Genomic DNA, 24,157 nt, shown 5'->3' with positions numbered 1-24,157 from the left:
ATAAGAAGTATTTATTCTAGTCTCACAAATTTCATAAAATGTAAATAATTTTGAGCTTTCAAATTTGCAACTTTTACCATAATTAATATGTAATAAATTTAGTTTATAAAACAACTATTAAAAATTTAAAAATTGGTGTTGCAGTGTTGCCAATTGAATGTGCTATACAAATTCTTGAGCACTGTTTGGTGCTACAACCTTAATGAATATTTGTGTTATTGAAAATAACCTAAATTAAAAAAGTAAGTAGTACTATTGTTCTTTTTAAGTTAACAGGTAAAAACGATTGTTTTAGTATTCGTTTTCATAATGCTGTCAAGATATTCGTTTCCAATTAGTGCATAATTCTATAACCATTGATAAGCAGTTTGTAACTATTACTTTCTTTAGTACTGAGTATTGACTGATATGGTAGTGAAAAACTAAGTTTTTACTTTATTATAAAATAACGACTGATATAAGGCAACTGTCCGTCAGTTGGCCCCTTCAAGCACCTGCTACGCCTCATCAACCAATTTAAAGGTACTACACACCTGCTGTAGCTACACCGGTACCACCGCTAACATTAAACTTTTACGCTACACAAACAATGCCACTGTCACAAATTTCGTAATCACTGTCACCACGCACCACCCTAACTGCCATTACACAAATGGTTTTATGGTACCACCAGTCACTTCACAGACGACTCGGTCAAGGGCGATTTAATTCCGAATTTTCGTGCGGAGAACCACGAAAAATCGCGTAGTACCGTCGACGACGCGTCCGTACCAAAACAATCGCCTAACGCAACCACGACAGTACCGGAGCGGGCAGCCAATCGACTGACAAGAGCGAGAGCCATGGCACGCCGCGATAGCCACCTGAAAGACGCCTCCTTTGACTTTTGCCTGCCGATGCCGCGATACGGCTAATCTAGGTACCACTCGGACTTTCTGCTTCTTTGTTTAACAAAAGACCATATGACACAATATGTGTGTGTGTGGGTACAGGGTGGACCCAATAATATACCTTTTATTTTTCGGTTTAGTGTTAGTACTATTAGTAAAGCTGTTTTTCGAAATACTTAGTGGAAATCAAACAAATTTAATTTCTATTGGCACACCAGAAATACAGGGTAACCCCAAATTATTGGTCAAAATTATGCCATTAATACATTAAACATCCATCTGTGTTTTCTAAATATTTTAGTAAACCTAAACGTAAACTTCAAAAATAAAATTTACAAATCATCTAATGTATCAAAAAAAACTCATTTTAAACTGAAGGTTATTTCTAGTAGGCCTCATCTGGGTAGAGTAGGTTAAATAAGGCAGAGAAGGCTTATTTGCCAACAATGTTTGAAAACTTGTGTATGGCAAACTTAAAGTTTATAGTCTGAATTTTTTGAAAAATTGCGTGCAAAACTAAGTCTTTCATTAAAAAAACTTTATTTTCTTAATTCCTCTTATAATTTTTGTATACAGTTTTAATCAACTTTTTACAGGGTGTCTAAAATTCGATGGTATCTCCAAAACTAGTAAAGATAGCACGATGCGTTTTTCGAAAAGCTGTGTTCGATTTTTGAAAAACGAACGATGGTGAGGTCGTACCTTTCACATCTACCCCCGTTTCTGAGCTACAGGGTGATTTTGAAAATATGTCAAATCGAATAGAAATTGCCAAGTTTAATTTGCAATCAGGGAAGTTAGAACAGCAAGTAAAAATAAACTGCTCGTCAAAAAGAATGGGACAGCAAAATTTTGTCTTCAAATTGTTTCACTCGATTTTAATAATTTTTTTTGAGGATTAAAAGGTATTTTCTTCCCCTTTCTGAAGATTTAAATAATCTTTTTGAAAGTTTTCACGGATCCGAGTATACAGGGTCCGACTGAGGTGTAGTCAAAAAATGAAAAATTCGGTCTAACGCCATTTCTTGTATTTTTTTTTATGTTTCAAAATAACCTTAATTGAGTCTTGTGGTCAATATCTTTAGACGTTTTCGCCACTTTGGCGATTAAGGACAGTTTACTAATTTAATTGCAAAATTTAAAAAAAAAAGGTTATTTTTACTTTTCTAATTTTTAATTTAAGCAAGGTTACACTTAAAACTACCCAATTTAATTGAAAAGAAGTAGTCCATATTCCCACAGTGGAGTAGTGAGTGTAAAAGAAAGTAAAAAAACAAAGTCGATCTCCACAACATTTATTAAATAGCTGTTATCTGCTATCTGCGCTGAAAAAATCTACCAAAATTGTTGAATTTGAATAAAAAGATGTAAAAATAAACCCATTTTTGAAATACAAAAATGACCAATAAATTTAGTAGTTTTAAGTGTAACCTTGCATCTCCCACAAAAGATTTAAAAAAATTAAATTTAAAACATTTAAAAAAGGTTAAATTAAAAACAAGAAAAGTAAAACTAACACCATTTTTGAATTTTGCAATAAAATTTGTAAACTGCCCTTAATCACCAAACTGGCGAAAACGTCTATAGATATTGACCACAAGGCTCGATTAAGGTTATTTTGAAAAATAAAAAAATATTTATGCGAGAAATGGCGTTAGACCAAATTTTTTATTTTTTGACTACACCTCAGTCAGACCCTGTATACTCGGATCCGTGAAAACTTTCAAAAAGATTATTTAGGTCGTCAGAAAGAGGAAGAAAATTCCTTTAAATCGTCAAAAAAATTATTAAAATCGAGTAAATCAATTTGAAGAAAGCCCCTCGAAAATTACCAAAAATTTTGCTGTCCCAATATTTTTGACGAGCATTTTAGTATGGCGGCTAATCAAATAAATGACGTAAAATTTAGATTCTTAAAAGCTTGGAGTTTTCAATACTTAACCTAACATTTTGAAGGTTTAGATGACTTTAACGTTCCATAACCTTCAAGAGCATTGAAGAACCTTCTGTAGCTTACCAGAACGTTCTACAGTTTTTTTGCAACGTTCCAAAGTTTTCCAGATCTTTGTAGAAGCTTCTGAAAGTTTTCAAAACGTTCTTGAGCATTCTGCAACATTTCAAAATCTTCCAAATAGTCACATAGTTCTAGAACCCTTTTCAACGTTTTGGTCTAGAGCCTTTAGCAAGGTTTTAAAACCCTCCAGATCTTTAAGAAGTTTTTTAAGCGTTCCAAAATCTTCCAGATCTTTGATAAAGTTTCTCGAACTTGCCAGAACGTTCTAGAGTTACTGAAACGTTTTAAAACGTTCGAGAATCTTCTACACCATTTCTGACTGTAATTCAGAAATTGTGTTAATAGCAATTCAGAAAGTATACCAAGTGTAATTCAGTTTAATTTTTAACCTAAATTGTGTTATTTTTTCATAACATTCGTTGTATTATAAAGTAAATTAATTTAATAAAGTGCCTTAGAGTTTCAGCTTTGGTAATTTTATCCACAGATAATGTATTTTATGGAATTGCCTTTGAAAATTCTGAATTTCATTTGATGGTTGCTGAATTTAAATTGGTTTTTTTTCCGAATTACACTTAACGGTTTCTGAATTGCAGTTAATAATTCTGAATTACGCGTGACCTTTTCTGAATCTCACGACCTTTTCTGAACTACATTTGGAAATGGTGTAGATAACATCCTAAAAACTCTTTTGTCACTTACGATTCTCTCTCAGAATTCGGTTAACTTTAGATGGTTTTTTTAAATAAAATACATTTTAACAATGCTGATAACCAGTTAAGTGATTTGTAAAATATATTCCTTATTATTAAAATAATAATTTTATAAGGCATGCTTTTAAAAGTAGACACTAATTAACACTGTAATATGGTTCATCTAAACAAATGATTGCAAATTTTTTTCTATAGTGTTGTATATTTTTGAAAAGGTAATTTTTGCTTATTCGAAACCTGCAAAAATATATAGGGTGTCCCATTTAAAAAAAAAATATGTTGAGCTCCAGAAAAAAATAGATTAGATATTTGGATTCTACGTTTAATAACCATACCTTTTCTGCTTCGCTAATGATAAAGAAAATACAAGAGAGGGTTAAAAATTTTCATATTTTCAAAATCAGCCTGTTTATCAACCCCACCATATTATTATATTACCACCCTACCAATCAAATTTGAGACACCCTGTATAATGAATAGTAACTTACATCTTAATAAACTCAGTTTAAGTCAAAAACGTCTCATTGAACTGCAATTCTACAACGTAGCTTAGGGAGTCCACCAGGACTGCGATAGCAAAAAACCATAACAATAAAAATCACTTTGAATTAGTTCTGGCCGACCTGCCGGTCAAATCTCGAAAGGCAACAAAGCCGGGACCGCAACTTCTTTCAAATCGCGCGAAACGGTCAACGAAACTTGAAAAAAGGGTCATTAGCGGCCACTTAACCGGGAAAAAGCGACAAAAAGCCTTAGTTTTACAGCTTAAAGGCATTTTCATGCCAAATTAGCCGGGCAGGCTGTTTCGCCATTAAAGGGTGAATCAGGGGCTGGCGTTTAATTTGATCAATCAATCAACGTTTAAGCAAAAAATTGACTGGATACGCCACTGATGTAAGAAATATATACGGAGCGATTTTTAAAATGTGGACCGATTAATCCGGATCGAAGAATCCAAGCCGGGTAGTTAATTTCTCTAAAGGTTTATCTACATGTTGGGTCCGCCTAATGACCCAGTAATTTTTTTTAACTTAGTTTTTAACAAGATGGCTCACGCATCGACGTCATTAGTATTGCTCGAAAAATTTGTTGAAGGATTTTTTGACCTTTAATTTAAATATGAAATTAGTCTGCTATAGTACGATTCATAGCAAATGACAGTGACGTTTGTCTTAACAATGATACATTTATTGTTTGTGTATGTAATGTAATTCTTGTGAGAGTGAACACCACGTAGCAATTGATCAAATATTTCTTTGCTGGAAAAAGAAGCAGAAGTGTTCCATTATCGATGTGAAATGAAACTAGTCACCATTTAACTCTTACGGTAGTTATTGCCTTTTATTTCTTTTAGACCATTTTACTTTCTTCATAATGTTAATACAGATTTACATCAGTCAAAAAATAACCAACAGGTACAATTGATCCGCCAGTTAAGTCTTGAATACTTAAAGCAAATTAAGAAGAAAACTATAGATAGTGATTTGACCTGACTGATCTCGTTTATATAAAACCTTCTTCAAAAAATTCTTCCAAATCTTCTGGCTGATGACTAACATGAAATCCAAAGAATCTATATCTCAATATTACATAACTGTAACCTCTAATGCCTACCAATCTTAATGGCTGTTCTTCAAGTATCAATTTAAAGAAAGTAATCTATAACATCGATCGTTACTGAAGATAACCTCAGAAGAGAAACCGTTCGTGATTGGTAGTTGGTCTAATAAAACAACCAAACGGTACAGTCACGAACTTACCGACCGATTTAGCGGAAGCCCACTTTTCTTGACATCCTGTAATTTTCAAAGCAGATGAGGGAATTCGTTTTCTCACTATACTCCATTATGATATTGTGGTCTGATTGGCTATGTGAAAACTAATTAATGTAAAATTGATTATTACATCTTCCCTCCTTTACAATAAGCTGCTTATATTATATTAGAGATTCGACATTTGGGTTTTTGGTCACCTTCATCAACTTTAATTTTCTCTTATGGGCCCCATATTTAATTTTTACATTTTCGAATAAAGTTTCTTTTCTGATTACGGTGATACATGGTGCGACATGGTTCAGTTTTTGAAATTCCACAAAAACTTTTATTGTTGATGAGCAAAGAATTGTAGATAGTAATTAAAGATATACCAAGATGGTATTTCCGAAGATTGACACAGAAATTTGAAGAAAGGTCAGGCTTTTTTTCGAGTTGTAACTTAATTTTCAAACAAACAAGCCTTAAACATCAGTCACATGGGTTTAAAAAAATACTCCAAAAATTTTTCATATGAAATTGATTTGTAAAATTGGTAAATTACTAAAATTAGAGTTATAAGGCAAAATTCCAAGCAAAAACTTCTAAACATTCCACATCACCACTTACAATGACTAAAATAGGTGGAGATTTTAGTAATTTAGACTCTGTTTCAAGTTAATCTTGGTATGAGACAAAGAGATGATAATACAGTGTTGATTTTGAGTGGAAGAGGGATTTTCGGTTTATTTAATCCTGTGTAGATTGTATGATTAGGTATAATATTGATTAAACGATCAAAAAAGATATTTTCCAGGTTATCAACTCGGCTGCATTCACATCCTGTCAAAAATCCTCAACAATTCTGGTGCTAATGCCATCTTTTTTTTCTTTCAACAGATTTTCGTAGTCAACCGAGCTCTTCTTGCTATGACATTCTCCTGATCTCTGCATGTTCTCCAAGACTCACTCTCCAAGACTTTTCCACGGCTCTTTGCGTTATGCTGAGTTTATTTGCGGAATTGATGGTAAGAGTATAAAGGTATTGAGTACTTTTCTTTTCCTCAAAATCCTTGAGTCAAATTCGTCTATTGATTTCAGCGGTTTGATTTTCTTTACCCAATGTAAGAATGTGTCCCAAATAAACATACAATTCACATTTTTCTCACGTCATTTTCAAGACTTATAGCAACATTTTCAATTTTAGTCATAATTGTTGTCTTGCTCAGATTGATGGTTAGTTTTATTTTCTCTAATTTCATCTTGAGATCTCCCATCATGTTTTGCAATTCTCCAATATCCTGGCTTATGAGAATCACATCGTTCCCAAAGCAAAGATGGAACAGCTTTGGAAAAATGGTGTCATCCTGTATAACTTCCCTTTTTATAGGGTTCGGTTGGTTTCTATGTTCTCTGCTATTTAAGGCTTCAAAAATAGCCCACAGTTCTATGGAATCAAACGCTTTTTCTATCAATTATTGGATTGACTGAATATGATCGATTGTACTGAATCCTTTGCGGAATCCAGTCTGTTCAGGTGGTTGATTGGTAAGTTTGGTAAGATTGTTATTATTTTTGTAAACAGTTTCTATGGATGGGGCATGTGATTCACTAATTTGCAAATTTTAATTTCTTTTTAGCTATTTAGGTCTGTCTCACCATCAAAATAAGATTTGTTGGGAGAATAAAATTTTACACTACTTTCAACTAAGACTACTATTACTACTTCCAGACTCAATTGTAACAGTCCCGCTCAATTAAAATCATTTCACTAGTGATACCGTCATATCCCGGTGCTATTTTGTTCTTCATTCAGAATAATGCTACTTGAACTATAATAATGCCACAGTGAAGAAAATTCTGATACAAAAAAATGCCATCAATGCTTCATAAGTTGCTGTTGTTTTTATGTTACATTAGAAACATCAATCAAACTTTTCAATGATATTAAAATATTGTCTTTTTGTCTCCAAGATAAATCATCGAAGGTGTCGATATTATTAATTTTTCCAATAAATCAAAAGCACGCACCTTCGTTTTACCAAGCAGTTAACCTTGATTTTCGTAACACCCAATCGGAAATCGACGATCGCTGACCAAAAAAACACCAGCGTGTGTAAATTGGTGTGGATTAAATCCGTAACCAGCAAAAAAATTGAAAAACTGCCCAAGATTAGTTGCAAATTGGCGAAACGTCGATTATCCATCTGATGCGTTATGACGTGGGGTCAATTTATTGGCCGGAATTATTATGTATCTGAAACCCGTTTATGCACTTTATAGTTCTTTATACACTGTGTGGTGGGTTGTGCCTATCTTTATTCTAGATTAAAGTAAAATGGTACGAGGTTAATGATATGGTGGCAGTGAAGTACTGGCTTAGGTCTTTGCTTATTTAATAAAAATCAAGATGACGTCTTTCCGTCAAATTTCTCACAAAACAAGCTCCAAAATCGAACTTTTTGTCGGAATTATCATTAATTTACGGTGCTTTACTTTGCCAATCAAAAGCAACCAAACGTTAACATATTATGACAGTACATAATATAATGTTAAGTATACATCTGCAGAGCATTTGTACAGGTACCTAATGGGTACCAACAAGGTGGCCTAATTTGCTTGTTTTTATATGTAAACTGCCAAAACCATTAAGAAAATTAAATTTTGAATTTTCGACATTTTGGACAAGTTTCTGTAACTTCGTTATTATGAGAGTTTGGTGAAAATAGCTTTTACATTATCAAGGTAGTTTCTTACGTAGATTACGATTATGTTAATATTAATTTTAACTTTTAGATTCACTTTTTTTTTAGTTCTGAACTCTACTTCTAATTTTTCGTCGTCATACTTTATTTTTACCTCATCAGAAAGATAATTTTTTTCCCTTTAAAATGTCCTATAACAAATGTGGTTTGAGATAAAATGCGTAGTAATTTTTATAAAAACTTTTTTTTCGGTGAATATGTCATAACTTAATGAAGTAATAATTCGCTTATCAAGATTAAATAAAAGAAAAAAACAGCTTTGCTGCTTTGCCTTGACCAATCACAAATTACAAACAATGGTATAGTTTAAGCAAATACTACTGGATTTACCATGATTCGATATTCAACTATTGTCATTAAAATTTGTATCAATATTCAGTGCATCATGTGACCCTAAAATCGCTTGGAATGTTTAGATCACATGCTTTGAGTTGCGGTTGTAAACTATATTAGTTTTTAGACGTAAGTATAGTATAATAATTTTTTTAGTTTCCCGACAAAAATGTAAAAACCATTTTTTTTTAAATAAAACTCTTTAGAAAAATGCATGCATTAGTAACTGTTCCAATGTCACGTTTTAGTGACTTGTCGTCCGCATTTAAACCCACGTGACCTTTTTAAACAAAATTTTCTCACAATCATTCACTGGTGAAAAAAGCCCGCTCTATAACATATTCATGAATTCTATAGAACCTTTTAAAAAACTTCTAAACGATTACTTAACAAATAATAAAGGAATTCAATACAGTTGGGTAACTGCTGCATCAAAATAAAAGGCCGTGTCATGTACCTAATTAACATGAAAACGCCAGTCACCATTGTTTATATGTACTAAAGGCCTTCAAAATACGATGTACGGAGGGGTGTGGCCTTGCCGATTGGGAAAAATTTGCTTCAGTTCAAAAGTTGATTGAATATCGCGAGTTTTTACTTGTTACAACAAATCGATACTTGTCATGTTGAAACCAGTTTGTAGGCACAATAGATTTGGTTTTTCTTACTGACAGAATAGACATCGAACTTATCTGTCAGTTATAAGTTGTTAATTAGCATGTTAATACATTTCTAACAAAACAATCCTGTATATTTTGTCTTGCAAAAATATATTAGGATAAAGAAAAGTTTACAACATGCACTTTTTAAATAGTGTGCTTTCGGTTATGAAATTAACCCAAATTACAGACTGGAACTTTGAGAAATGTGCGCTAAAAGAGACTGATTTTACAAGTGATATTATTACAAACATTCAATGTATAAAAAGTGTCACTGGTACTTTACTGTTGCAATACATTAATATCCTTAAAATGTAATTTCACTGTATTAAAGTGTTGAAACAAAAGAATCTTACAAAATTAGCTTAATAAGATAAATATGGTTTTTTCTGAAATTTCTTTCACTAAATTTTAGAGTCAATTTTGCTCAAACTACTCAAGTAGATGAACTATGAGTTATGTGTAAACCCCATTGGACGTGGTGATTAGTCACTAGATAAATCTGACATTTTCAAGATTCTGCATTAGGTAGTACATGCTTGCTAGTTAAATATTTAAAAGCTACAAATTTTTACAACATAATGAATGTTTCTACAAACACACATACACACACTTAATTATCAGTCTTAAAAACAAATTGGTTAACTTAATAACGATTAGGCAACATCCCGACTATATCCGAGTAAACTAAACACCGTTTTTCCTTGTCGGATACCAAAACGAATTAATCAAATATTTACGAGGCATTTAAAAACAGGATAATTTCATTTATTTATAAAACGACCAGGGAAGTGTGTGTAAAGCTAATTTATCTCCGTGTTAGAAGAAGATGTAAACGGTGACGTTAAGCTAAATTTAGGTGATTTTTATGGTCGAGATTCTAACGGGACGTTAGAAAGGAAACCTTTAGCGTTCTCCCATCGAAATCTCGACACTTTTATCGTTCGATCGTTCAAATAGTCAACTTACACTTTAATTTCCACTTCGGCTGTTTGACACAGCTCAACTGTCATAGATCTGTCATAACATACAAAGAGACGGAAGATCTGTCTGCGCTGTCGTCCATCGGCAAACACAAACTCGATGGACCGTAAAATAAACTTTGTCGTCCTCGTCAATATTATGACAAGAAAAATGGTTTGGGTTGAATGTTGTTGTTCGTTTTAAAATTATTAAGAAATGTTTGTTTTCGGTCTACCGAACATTACCATCTCGGTTCGAGAACACGTCGACTTGCAGTTTAAAAACGGTGGACCTCCCGAGGTGGACAATAGACGTTTAATTTTTTCCTTGCGTCGATGTTGAAACAACAACCGTGTAGATAGATAGTGAATAACAGTATCAATATACTTATACAAATATTATTTTGATATCTATGATTGTATACAACGTACGAAAGTCGTCAAATTACTTGCAACTTACTGAAAATGTTAATATTTTTTCTCTAGCATTAAAGCATCTCATCAGATTCGCAGAACACTACATTACTAGGGATTGCAAGACTATTTTAAATAAAGAATCTAAAATCATCTAAGATGAATATTTGACACTGTACAGGGTGTCCCAATAAGAGTTGCACGTGGCTGTCGTTTTATAAAAAAATCTTAAATTTTATTTCAAAATATTAACTATTAAGAAAATTGTATTTTGTTTTTTGACGAACCTTGCTAATAAATTCTCGTTTCAACTTTTTAAACTACATCACATGGCTATTTTAGTTTTCTAATTACGGAAGCCCAAAAACAAGGGTTGGTCAGTTCCCAGTGAATGATTCTGTACCGGGTGACCCAATAACACTGTTCCTCGGCCATATCTTGGGAATCGTTCGTCGTATGATTTTGAAGTAAAAAAAATTAAAGGCCATGAAGAATCGTTGTTCTAAAAAAGACCACCAGAAGGCGCAACTGCCATCTTAAATTTGAAAATTGCATTTTGTATAAATTTTGAATAATAGACTAAAACATGTTTTTCTTATTTTTACAGAGAACCAGCTATTTTTGTAAAACAAACATTTCAGTTAGTTTAGAAGCAAAGATGGTGGTTCTTAGCGGTTTGGCCGATTTTAACAAATTTGGTATCGTTGAGAATGGGCAATAAAAATCAACCAAAATATAGTTAATTCAATTGAATCTTCCTCCGCCAGGGTGCTCGTTTTGACAGACCCAAATTCCAAATTAATCAAAAAAAATCAAATAGAATGGTATGACCTATCAGCTAGTGAAAACCGTTTTTTTAAATCTCGTTTCTAACCTCAAATATTGGGAAAATCAGATTAATGGATCTTAGACGCTTCTCTTCAGATTAAGGCCAAGAATCGAGCGGTAAATTTCCTAAAACTATTAAAAATTTAGCTACAAAATAAATAAGATTTTAAAAAGGCAATTGTGAGTATAAATAAAATTTATTTAAAACATATAGTTATTCTCATAACAAATTAAATTTTTAATAATAGTGAATTTAACAATATTGTTCTTTTATACATATTCATATTATGTATGTAACTAAAATATAACATCACATTAAAAATATTAAGTACAAAAATAAAACTTGATTAAAACCTACAAACGGAATATTGATGTGATGAATTACCTCTAATCTACTTATTATTAATATTAATAATAAATGAACTATTACATGGAATAATAATTTTGAATATGATACATAAATTAACATAATTTAATTTTCCTATGCTAGTCCGGGAAAATAATTTCTTTACGCACTAGTGAGGGAAAGTCTACGTTTTGAGACCAAAATTGTTACCAACCTGAATGTTATATGATAATAAATCTTTTTTTAGTTAATTCTATTTAGACTCACAATTGGCTCAACATCTGATTCATCTTGTAGCTAAATTGGTTTTTACTTTTAGGAAATTTCCTAATATTTGAGGTTAGAAGCAAGGTTTTGAAAAACGGTTTTCACTGGCCTATTTGGAAGTTATTTGGCTACTTTTTCATACAGAAAAAATCATATCATTCCATTTGATTTTTTTTTGGAATTTGCGTCATGGTGTCAAAACTCACTGGCGGTAAAGGATTCAACTAAATTAACTATATTTTGGTTGAATCTTATTGCCCAAGAAATGGTTTTTTCATCGATACCAAATTTGTTAAATCGGTTAAACCGCTAAGAAGTTTCAGAAGGTTATTACAAAAACAATTAAACACCCTCCACCATCTTTGTTTTTCAAATAACTGAAATTCTTGTTTTAGGAAAATGCTAGATAAACTGGTTTTCTTTAAAAATGTGAAACAAAACTTTGTAGTTTGTTATGCAAAATTAATAGAAATTGAAATTTTACACATTTTTAGAAAATATTTTCCTGCGATTCTTCATAACCAATGTACCTCGGAATTTCTTTTACTCCGGTTTCTGAGATATGGCCGATGAACAGTCTTATTGGAACAACCAGTACCTACTAACAAAAAAAAGCCAGCTTTTAGCCAATTTTAGTTGATTTTTTTGGAAATATTGGTCTATAACCATGTTAAATAAAAATTTAACATAACGTGGTAAAAAGAGCAAATTTTTCTTTCTATTCCTACAGGGATTTGGTTAATTTGTTACCATTTTAGAGAACGGATAAGTAAGCAATTGTCACCGGCTGAACGAATATGGAATCCAAGACATTCCGCAACTGTGAAATATGAAATAAACCAATCACAGGAAATTTTCAGCATGCAATATGAAATAGATTAATTAATTAATTAATTACAGGTAATCTGGAATATGTAAACCAAATAATTCTTTTGATTGTAATCCCCACTGACAGTTGCCATCAAAACAAAGCATTTTGGCTTATGTTTCATCATCGACTCCATTTTTTTTTAATTATTGTACTCTTTACTTTGTCAGATTTGATCAGTTTAACCCTATTTCGTAACTGACTTATATTATGCTCTTCATTCGAGTTTTTTTCTCCAGAAATTGATATACTATTTATGCAAAACCCTGCATGTATTACAACAAAAAAATCATTTAAGGAATGAGAAAAAAAGCTGAACGCAACTCAAAGAATCCCGTTCTTTAATCCTGAACGAGAAGGCGGAAAAAATGAAGACTAGAAAGGACATTGATGCTTTCAACCGTCTTAAGTGCAATTAAATCGCAACTTAAAGCGCTTAATAGAAAAACGACCGTTCTTTGCATCGAATCAATAGTTAATTACCGAGGGGATTATAATTAAAATCGAATTTCTCGGCGTTTGCACGTCACCATCAATTAATCGACCTTCTACTATAGTTGCACGTGTAAGCTAAATTTTCTTGTACACAGTAGAACTTGCAGTAAATTAGCATTTTTGCAAATATCCAAACTTTCTACCTTTAAACGCCTTAATAATGTTGCTCTATGGGGAGTACTTGAACTTTAGATAAACTCGCTTAAACACATTACGTGCTAAACATCCGCAATGGAATTTGCTACTTTACCAACTTTTCAGTGTCTTTTAATATGCGCCTCATTCTCGGAGTTCTTTAGTTCCTTAAATAGCCATAAACACACTTGTATCAAGATTTAACTTTGTCGAATAAACAACGCTGCACTTTGCGCTACCATTAAATCTACTTAAGCAATCTAAAAGATTCCCAAACTACCTGTTTATTTATTTACATTTAATTTTTGTCCTTATCTGGTAGTTGTGAATGATTTGACTCTTTCACCACGTATAATTCCTCATAAAGTAGATTGGACTAGAGTTAAAAGTGACGTAATTTACAATACTAACCACTTAACATGCCAATGTACATTTATGAGCGATAAGATAAAGGCAACCTTCAATTAAAAGAATGATTTAACTAATCCACAACCGATTATTAACATTTCAGGTTAAGAATCCACTTAATACTAACTTGCGGTACTTAAAACTTAGCATTTTAAAGATATTTCCGAGCAAACGTTGGTTCTTATAATCTGAATTAATGAATACGAGGACGTAAAATTTTTAAATAAGTTTGTATAAAAGTTAAAGGTTTTTTTTTTTTCGATGAAATGATAAGTGAAAACCTAAGTACGCAAGTGCAGCATTTGCGTAAATCTCAACACGGTCAAGAAGCTGAAAGCTGCTTTTTTTGACCAATCACAAACTACGTACAGAGCTGTGATTTACGCAAATACTGCAGCTGTGAACTTACTTGGGTCGACAAATAACAGAAAAAGCTACAAGCTCAGTGTGTACTTGTAGGGCAAATTTGACGTCACCATGACGTAAATTGACAGTTTGTCAAACCATTACTTTGTTAAATTACGTCATCGTGACGTCAAATTCGTTGAGCATGCACTATGACATGTCAATGTCGCCAAGTACATGAATTGTAAGATTTAAATAATTGTTTTTGTTTATTAACCGGAGAAAATTAATGTTAATCTAGTACGTACCAATTTAGAAGTTTTCCCATTAGAACAGTTGTGGAGGCTTACCTGAAATTAAGAAAGAAAATTAAAATATAACAAAAAATATAACGTCGCTTAATTTTTAGAATTCTAAAACAAAATTAAATTCACAATTGAATTGCCAATTTAACTAAATTGTACGGTAAAACCTAACTTAACCTAACAAATGAGAAAAGTAGTACCTAAAGCAGTTGAGATCGAGATAATAGAGAAATTTGAGAATAATAATTTTCGCATGTCAAAAGTACTAAATCTTTCCGAAGAGTAATTATTTACATTAAATTGAACGAACATGTTTAGAAAAATTTAAGTCTCAGAGGTAAAAGTGCATTGCTAATTAAGGAATCAAATATAACAGTTAAAAATAAAATGAGTGAGGAAAAGTACTCCCTCTTTTATTATGTAGAGTAATGCTAAATATGGACAGTGAAACGTCTCTGATATGCATTAGGCATATCAAAGTAAACTAAAATGGTAAGAAAAAAGAAAAGCAAACGTGCATTGTTGCCATTTTGCAAGAGTTTTAAATTGGTAACAGAATTACCGTTTTATTCTCTCGCCGATCAGATACAGTGATCACGTGCTAATCACTCACCGACCAGATGTTTAAAGAACCAATAATCCTTTTTCAGAATTTCTCCTTTTTTAGTGACGACACTTTATCCAACCAATAAAAATGCATCTTTGGAGACTGAATATCCACCTAGGATTACTTAATATTAGACTAGTAGATTTTGTGTTTTGAAAGTTACTTGGACGCAAACATTTATAAAATCCACTAGTCTATTCTGACTTCTTTAAGTTCAAAATTTTGTGTCTGAATCAATCGCCTTAAAAGTTAAATAGCCAATTATGGTAAATCAACATGTATTTGCGTGAATCACAACACTGTTCGTAGTTTGTGATTGGTCAAGAAAAACCAGCCAGCTAAAAGTTGCTTTTGTTGACCAACTATGTTTAAATGTTTAAGATATTTGTAGAAACCTCTGGAAATCTTTAGAACGTTTGTAGTATAATTTGGAGAGCTCTGGCACTTTCAAAATGGTTTTGGAGGTATCTGACCATTTAAAACAAATATTGGCCTCTGGCATTTTTCAGAAAGTCAGTAGCATTTAGAGGTGTCTGGCAGATTCAAAATGATTCTAGAGGCCTCTTACAAAATATAATAAGTCTGGGAAGGTTTAAAATACTTGTAGAGGCCTCTGGCACATTTTCAGAACGTTCTCAATAGGGTTTTAGAGATCTATGGAACTTTCAAAATGTTTCTTGAGGCCTCTGGCAAATTAAAACACTTCTGGAAAAGTTTAAGACAGTTGTAGAAAGCTCTGGAACTTTTCAGAAAGTTCTCAGTTGCATGTAGAGGTCTTTGGCACACTCGAAACTGTCCTAGAGACCTCTGACAATTTAAAACAACTCTGTGAAGGTTTACCACACTTGTAGAAGCTTTTGTCATTTTCAAAACGTTCTCAATAGCATTTTAGAGATCTATGGAACTTTCAAAATGTTTCTTGAGGCCTCTGGCAATTTAAAACACTTCTGGAAAAGTTTAAGACAGTTGTAGAAAGCTCTGGAACTTTTCAGAAAGTTCTCAGTAGCATGTAGAGGTCTTTGGCACACTCAAAACTGTCCTAGAGACCTCTGAAAATTTAAAACAACTCTGTGAAGGTTTAACACACTTGTAGGAGCTTTTGTCAAATTCAGAACGTTCTCAATAGCATTTTAGAGATCTATGGAACTTTCAAAATGTTTCTTGAGGCCTCTGGCAATTTAAAACACTTCTGGAAAAGTTTCAGACAGTTGTAGAAAGCTCTGGAAGTTCTCAGTAGCATGTAGAAGTCTTTGGCACACTCGAAACTGTCCTAGACACCTCTGAAAATTTAAAACAACTCTGTGAAGGTTTAACACACTTGTAGAAGCTTTTGTCATTTTTAAGAACGTTGTCAGTAGCATTTAGAGGTTGAAAATGGCCCTAACAATTTTTAGAACATTGAATCAAAGTTTATATGCCGTTAGAAAACCCATTTTGCTAGTTGCTTTTTTAAAACTGTTTTGGCCAGTTTAGGCTTAGACTTACTAAGTTCAAAATGCTTAAAGCATCTGAAACTCTCTTTAAAATGTGATATCAGTAGTAAACAAAATCATACACTGAAAACACCGTTTAGCGGTAATAATGTTCTTCATGCCATTTTTTACTTCTGGAAATAGTCTATGAAAAATTGATATGAGGATTTGTTCCTTTTCAGTGTATCTGAACGGTATTTGGGACACAGAATTGCTTTATATAAAACGACTCTGTTGAAAACGTTTTTTGACGTGCATGTTAGCACAAACTTGACCTCATCTGAATTTTGTGTGATTTTCCGTATATTTAGTAACTGTGTCAAGCTGGTATTATGTTACACACAAGAATTTAAAGTGTCCTAACCTAACCTTATTGCAGTGTTCTAGGTAGGGAAAGATTTTATCTGTGATAACAGTAAAGGAATAGGAAAGAAATTAATTTCAATTTCAAATTGGTAGTCCGTGATTATCCTTTCACTCACGCCGTTTTCAGTTTATTTGACCCTAAACCCGTTTGTATTGGAATGCCAACGAAGCGAAACAGCCTTGTTTTTCACCACAATTACCGCTAGACAAGAACAGCAAAAAAATGTCACAATCAAAACTAACGAGATTAGTGTGACCCATATAAATGAAACTCGTTTATGCCAATAAGGCTACTCAATTTGGTTCTTGCCATTTAAGTTTAAATTGGAATTCAATTTCATTAAAACTAGGACAACAATTTACCTTGTTATTATTAGATGTTTTTGCCTCTCCAGTCTAATGAAGTTACATTTTTTTCTCTTTGTTGGATAGTTTAGGGTCGGTTCCCATGGAGTCGTAAAGACCACCGAAGCAGAAGGCCTGTCATTATTTAATTGTGTTGAAAAGGCTCTTTTACCGGCCCAGGTACTCTGTGCCCCGACCAAAGTATATTTATCAAGGGCTTTACGCTGCTTAATAATGTCTTCGAGGAAAATTGTCTTTGTGCGATCGAAGGAAGAGGATCGTAATATTAATGTTGGGAATGAACCATAGATCTAACGATGTTGATGATAATGAACAATACGAACATTAAAGCATAAGTATCTAGGAAGGAGAACAGTAAAAATTATATAGAGAGTGCATGTTCTCACTAGAAAGTTTATTGTAGTTAGTCATTAGATCTTTCATGTGAAAAAATATCACATATTACAAGTAGTAATTTATTTTTTTCTAGAGCTTTTAACGTGTTTACAAGTGTATTATAGTATAATGCTGTTTACATTTATCACTTCAGATGTCGATGGTTGGTACGCGTGTCACTAAAATAGATCAACTGTACAGTTTAGAATAGATTTTTTAAATCTGCATGGTGTCTTCATGAGTTTAACTATTATTTTGACTAATTGTTGAATTAGGGCAAAGTTGGAAAATTTGGAAGGAGTGTTGTTTTATATTAGGTATTTGAAATTTTGGGAAACATTTTTAAAATCTCCCTATTTCGAAATGAATCAACGGATTTTGATGGGGTTTGGACTGTCATTGAGCTTAATTTATTGGCCTTTGGCTGACGGGAAAAACTTTGCCTTTAAGGCACTGTAACTGCACTATACACATACATATAGGATGGGAAAAGGGCGCGTGCAAAAAGAAACGTTTTTAATGAGTTGTACTAGTTTTAGTATAACTTTTTTGTTTTATTTTAACATGTTGTGTTTGACTGTTGTTTAGGTACGTATCTCGGGACGTTTTTAGCCGTTTACCAATCAACGTACTGTCACTTTGACGCTTTGATTTTAGGCTCTTTGAAAAATAATAAATATAAAAATTGTTTTTTGGACCATGCCTAACCTAACCTAACCTATCCTAAAATTTTCAAAAGAAGAATGTGTTCAAATGTTTCTACTTGCCTATTGCCCAAAATTTTTAAAAAAAGAATAGAAGAATGTGATAAAATAATTGGGCTGGCTAATTGCCCAATATTTTGAAAAGAAGAAAAAAAATTGGTTGAAACGATTGAGCTGGCTAATATTACTCAAATTTTTTTAAGAGAAGTGTAGAAAATTGTGTTTAAATGATTAAGCTGACTGTTGGCCTAAGAATTTCAAAAGAAGACTAACTGATAAAGAAAGAGCAGAAAAATTTCTGCAACTGATTGAGGTGGCTAATGGCCCAGGAATTTAAAAAAATATGAACTGATAAAAGTAAAGCAGAAAAATGTCTTACACTGATTGAACTGGCTAATTGCCCAGGAATTTGCCAAAAAAAGACGAATTGATAAAAAATAGAGCGGAAGAATGTGTTGAAAAGGTTGTGATGGCTAATTGCTTAGAAAGTTCGAAAAATAAAGAAGAGCGCGAAATAAAAAAAAATAATACAAATAGAAGAGGGAAAGAGTGTGTTAAAATAATTGAGCTGTCAAACTGCTCAAACATTTCAAAAAGACGCACTGGTAAAATAAGAACGGAAGACTTGATAAGTTAATATGACTGAGTTGGCTAATTACTCGGACATTGCCACAGAAGACTAACTGACAGTGCCGTATTTAGGCATAGACTTGCTGCAAACTTATTATAAAAAAATGTTATTAAAAATACTAAGACCATACAATCTTTGTTCAACATTTTTTTAAATCTCAAACCCTACCAAACCCAAACCATTAGACACTCCAACTTCAATCTAGTCTTGTTCATAAACCCTTTCGGATATGGAAAGGGGTATTAGCAATATTTAATAGGGCGGAAAGTGTAATTAAAGGACCCTTCAGAAGGGACGAAACTGCCCCAAGAAGATTATTGGGCTCCTTAAGTTGGGGCCGGCCTGCAGCAAGATTGAGGTTTGAGGTTTAGGTTTATTGTGTCGATTTTCCTTTATTGAAGTGGCTCAGCAGGGGATGATGATGGGTGATTAAAAGCGCTAGTTCTGGAAGATTAGTTGATGGCCCAAGTTTAATAAATAATAATTATAGCGCATTTATTTTAGTATTTTTAGTCTGGCTTGTCAATACACTGTATAGGAATTTTAATTAAGATTATACCGTTTTAGGTTTTAAGAATTTGCTTACCTTAAACTGACTAAAAGCATGCGATCTTTGAGTAGAAAAAGCCTTCCAGGTGCGCATAAATTTATGCTAAATATTTGCCCGGTATTATTATCCATCACTTACCCAGTACTTTAGATACTCAATAATTTCCATCCTCCCGTATAATAAGGCCTATTTCGTCATTACCGGTGTTCAGACGAAAAAATGCAGTCTCAATCTGAAATTCGATTAGTTCGTAATTTACTTTTCGAATGATATCTCGACGGGACTCTGTAATTTCAACACGCCACGGCCCTCTGTGGTTTCTTTCATCTACGACTCGACAGTATTTTTTGTTTCATTCAGAAATTCTTATACACTACACATTTTAATTCAGTGTAATAAAAGGGTTATTTTAATAATTGGTTCATTTTCTTATATTGGATTTTATACCGTATCGGAATTTATATGTATTAGTGGTGTTGGTCCAAGGTTGTTGCAATTACCAGTTCTCAAATTAATTCAATTATTATCTAGAGATCATAAATCATAAACGATATTCGAAATTGTATATACGGGAAATGTTGTAAGAATTATTTTTCTCTACTACTATCATATCAGGTGGTTTTTAAATTGATTAATGGTACGAGTATCAATTCCACACCTCAGTGAATTCCAAATTGAAAATCACCGCTGTTAGTGGTGTTGGCCAATCAAATCATCTCTATTTTATTATACGTTTCTTACAGCCAATCTGGCTATAGTACCAGACGGTCGGTTATTGTTCATATGACACGTGACATAACTTTAATATAGTTTTCAGCCAGGATTAGTAGAAGTGAAGTTTTAGACAATGTTGCCATTTCTTCTCCTGTTTTTTTTTTAAATAATCGTTAAGAAAAAACATTTTATATACCGCGAATTGCCAAATCCACATGTTTTATTTTGCACTGCTTTTTCAAGGTATTGGATAGGAAATTTAATGAGGATTCTAAATATGTGTGTAAAACATTTTCTCACTCCATGTGGATTATCAGCGATTGTGTCTTTGGCTGTCCTTTCAAACTGTGTTTTTGGCAGTTCAAACTTTGACACCGTTTTTCTCCCTGAGTGTACCAAATTTTGTAGTGTTTTTTAAGCTACAAAATCGGAGATTTAATGAGGGTTCTAAAAATGTGCTTAAAATAACCATTTTCTTACTCCAAGTGGGTTTTACAGGCAATTTCGTACCTGACTGACCTTTCATATTGTGTTTTTTGCACTTCAAACTTGCACACGGCTTTTCTCCCTCACTGTACCTACTAATTTTTTTTACTGTGTTTTTTAGCTACAAAATAGGAAATTTGATGAGGATTCTAAAAATGTGCTTAAAACAATAATTTTCTTACTCCAAGAGGGTTTTACCAGCGATTTTGTCTTTGATTGTTCTTTTAAACTGTGCTTATGGCAGGTCAAACTGTGACACCGCTTTTCTCCTTGACTGTACTAAATTTTATACCGATTTTTTAAGCTAAAAAATTGAAAATTTAATGAGGATTCTAAAAATGTGCTTAAAATAATCATTTTCTTACTCGAAGAGGCTTTACAGGCGATTTTGTCCCTGACTGTTCTTTCAAACTATGTGTTCGGCAGTTCAAACTTTGACACCGCTTTTCTTCTTGACTGTACCAAATTTTGAAGGGTTTTTCAGGCTATTGAATAGGAAATTTAATGAGGATTCTAAAAATGTACTTAATAGTATATTACATACTCAGGTGGAAAGTGTTTGATTTCTGTCGAAAATTTAGGAAGTTGGAGGGTGAACTTTATCTCGAGACAGAAATTAAACTTTCTACCGTGGTTTGTATACTATTTTATTTTCAACCATTTATCAAAATCTCATCAAACTTTTAATAAATCATTCAGTTGAAATATTGATTGCTAATGGTCTCTAACAATAAGGTAGTAATCTTGACAACGTCATTATTGTGCTATTCTGTCTAATATTTTAAGCTGAAACGTTTCTTAAAGTGCTTTAAACATGGAGATTTCTGAAGACGCAGATGTTACTCATCGTCACCTGAGAGTGTTGTTTGAGAGCCCCTTAGAACAGAAGAAAAGTCCTTAGTAATCACAATTTATTTAATTACAAAAATTGAATGAGCTTAACTTGTCGTTTTTCAGTTCTTGAGATACTCATTTGGTGTAAAAAAATATATCACGAAAACTTGTAACTAAATCCCGCAAATGCTCACAAATTATTACTTATCTCGTGGCAAAGTTTGTTTCTCGAATATCAAACAGGAATCTAAAGTCGAAAATGTTTCAAAGATTATTGTTACCCTTGATTAGGTTAGGTTAGTATTAAGTTAATTTTTATATTTCCACCTTCAAAATTAAGTATGCTTTTTTTAAACCGATAAGTATAATGTCTTGCACATTCACTGTTGCCAGCTCAAATATTAACTCTTGAAATTCCAAAAAAACTTTATCGTACTTGACAGATTTGCCTTTTTTTTGCTGTCCAGAGTTTCTACTTTATACCTTTGACACTTTCTACCTTATACCAATGAAACACTTTCTATATTGTTACAGATTCACTCGGGTTTTAATAAACGAGTTCGATGATATACAGTTTCAAATATATTGCACCGTTTCCGAAATATAAAATGACTAAAAATACATTTAAAGGTACCTTATTTAGAAAAAAACCAAACGGAAATTAACGTTGTGGAGTGTTTTAAATCCTGTCTGCGACATTATTAATAAAACAACATACCAGTTGGACGTGAAGCATTTTTCTAAAATATTACTACCATTGATCAAAAAGATGTTTTTGTAATTGCTTTTCTAATTACCCCCAGCACTTAGATGGTTGATTTATTAGCGCTTTTTTAACGTTTAAATTGCTTATTTTCTATGTCAAAACTAATTAGTCCATGCATTTTTGTAATAATTTAATATCTTTTGCTTTAGTATTTAACCGTACCAGAGAAGTAAGAACAATATTAAAGTAACGTTTCTTAATACATGCGGGTCGATGTCAAATTTATAAATGTAATATAACAGGACGAAGATCTTGATAGTATAGTTTTTCAGGGGCAATATTTTGTTGATGAGTTTAATGTCCGTTTTCCCAACATTGGCTAAGTTGAGTTTAAGGACAGCTTAGATAAGTTCAGTTTAGACTGTGTTACGTTGCACCTGATCTGTCATATTAACACCTCAACTTAGTTTAATTTGTACTTAAAATTGCCTCGGAATAACTATAAAAAATCTTCTGTATAGTCTATAAGGGTAGCAAACATTTTACATTTCTACAACAAAGCTAAATTAAGCAAAATTGATTCTTTTAGGGATATCACTTAAAAAATATGACATAGTTAAACGGGTTAGAGAAAACTATTAGCTTTATCTACGGAAGATATAACTAATAATGAGAATAATCCAAAGTTTCAAAAAAGAGAATACTAGCAAAAAAGTTTTTGTTCGTTTAAACAAGCTTTGACGGGCATTGATGCCGTAAACTGCACAGTTCAATATTTTCAAAACACATTTGATGTCATTGAATATGAATTTGTCGGATGAATTGAGTACAACAGCCTATTTTCTAAAACCGTTTAAGGTAGGTTATAATCCAAGATTGTGCTTTTTAGATGATGTCTTAAATTAATAAACAACAAGACATTAAATATCACACCAGATATTGGTTTAAAAATACTCCATTAGCAATCAACACCGACTCTAAATGAATCAAAACTTTGCAGAAAAAAATGATATAAAATTACAAATCATACCCATCGATCATCAGCTGTGAATACTCTGGCTAATCAAGGTGTTCAACAATAGAATGAAGTTGGTTAAGGTAACTTAGGAAAATTGACTAAAATCTTACCTAGGTACAACATCTAGAGTTAAAACAAGCTATGGTCTAACATCAGGATTTACCAATGGGCTCAAACAAGGTTGCTGCATGTCTCCAACACTATTTAAAATTTACGTAGAAAACGCACTTAACAACTGGAAGCGGAAATGCAACAATATGGGAATACCAGTGGACGGTGATTATACAGTTTACACCCTATCGTTCGCAGATGATCAAGCTGTTGTCGCACAAGATATAGATGATATAGAATACATGACCCGCAAACTAATGGAGGAATATAACAAGTGGGGTTTGGAAGTCAACATTGACAAGACTGAATATATGTGCATTGGAGGGCAACAACAAGATCTGCGGCTGGCAACGGGACATACCATTAAACATTGCAGTGAATACAAATATCTGGTGGAAATCTCTAAAGAAGGAACCCTCGACGAAGCAATAGCTGAGAGGAACGTTCAAGCACGAAGAGAAATTTCCATGCTAAATAATATACCTTGGAATAAAAATATACACACAAATAACAAAAAACTAATATACAACTCAATAGTGAAAAGCGTAATATCAAACAGCTCTGAAATATGGCCCCTAAAAGAAAAAAACACTCAGAGCTACAGAAATGGACTACTGGAGACGGGCGGCCGGAAAATCCAGAAGAGACAGAATACCCAACGACCCAATAAGACAGCATGAACATAAAACACGACATTATCGATGAAATTAGAACTCAGT

General features: G+C 32.7%; 1 protein-coding gene across 2 annotated transcripts in view; it reads right to left on the bottom strand.

Moving 5' to 3' along the window:
* LOC145724775 (uncharacterized) overlaps nt 1-24,157 on the bottom strand; it is a 175,937-nt gene that overhangs the window by 69,268 nt on the left and 82,512 nt on the right. Inside the window, exon 1 of one of the 2 annotated variants that reach the window (XM_081973201.1) lies at nt 534-1,206. The exons of the other annotated variant lie outside the window; for it this stretch is intronic. The gene's annotated coding sequence lies outside the window, so the exon portion shown is untranslated. Of the gene's footprint in view, nt 1-533; nt 1,207-24,157 lie in introns of those variants that run through there. 2 annotated transcript variants of the gene reach the window in all.

The sequence above is a fragment of the Ips typographus genome, linkage group LG2 (genome assembly GCF_016097725.1).
Source record: "Ips typographus isolate SLU linkage group LG2, UJ_Ityp_2.0, whole genome shotgun sequence".
Classification (NCBI taxonomy): domain Eukaryota; kingdom Metazoa; phylum Arthropoda; class Insecta; order Coleoptera; family Curculionidae; genus Ips; species Ips typographus.
The sequence above is the reverse complement of the archived record's forward strand: the minus strand, read 5'-3'. Positions and strand labels throughout refer to the sequence as shown.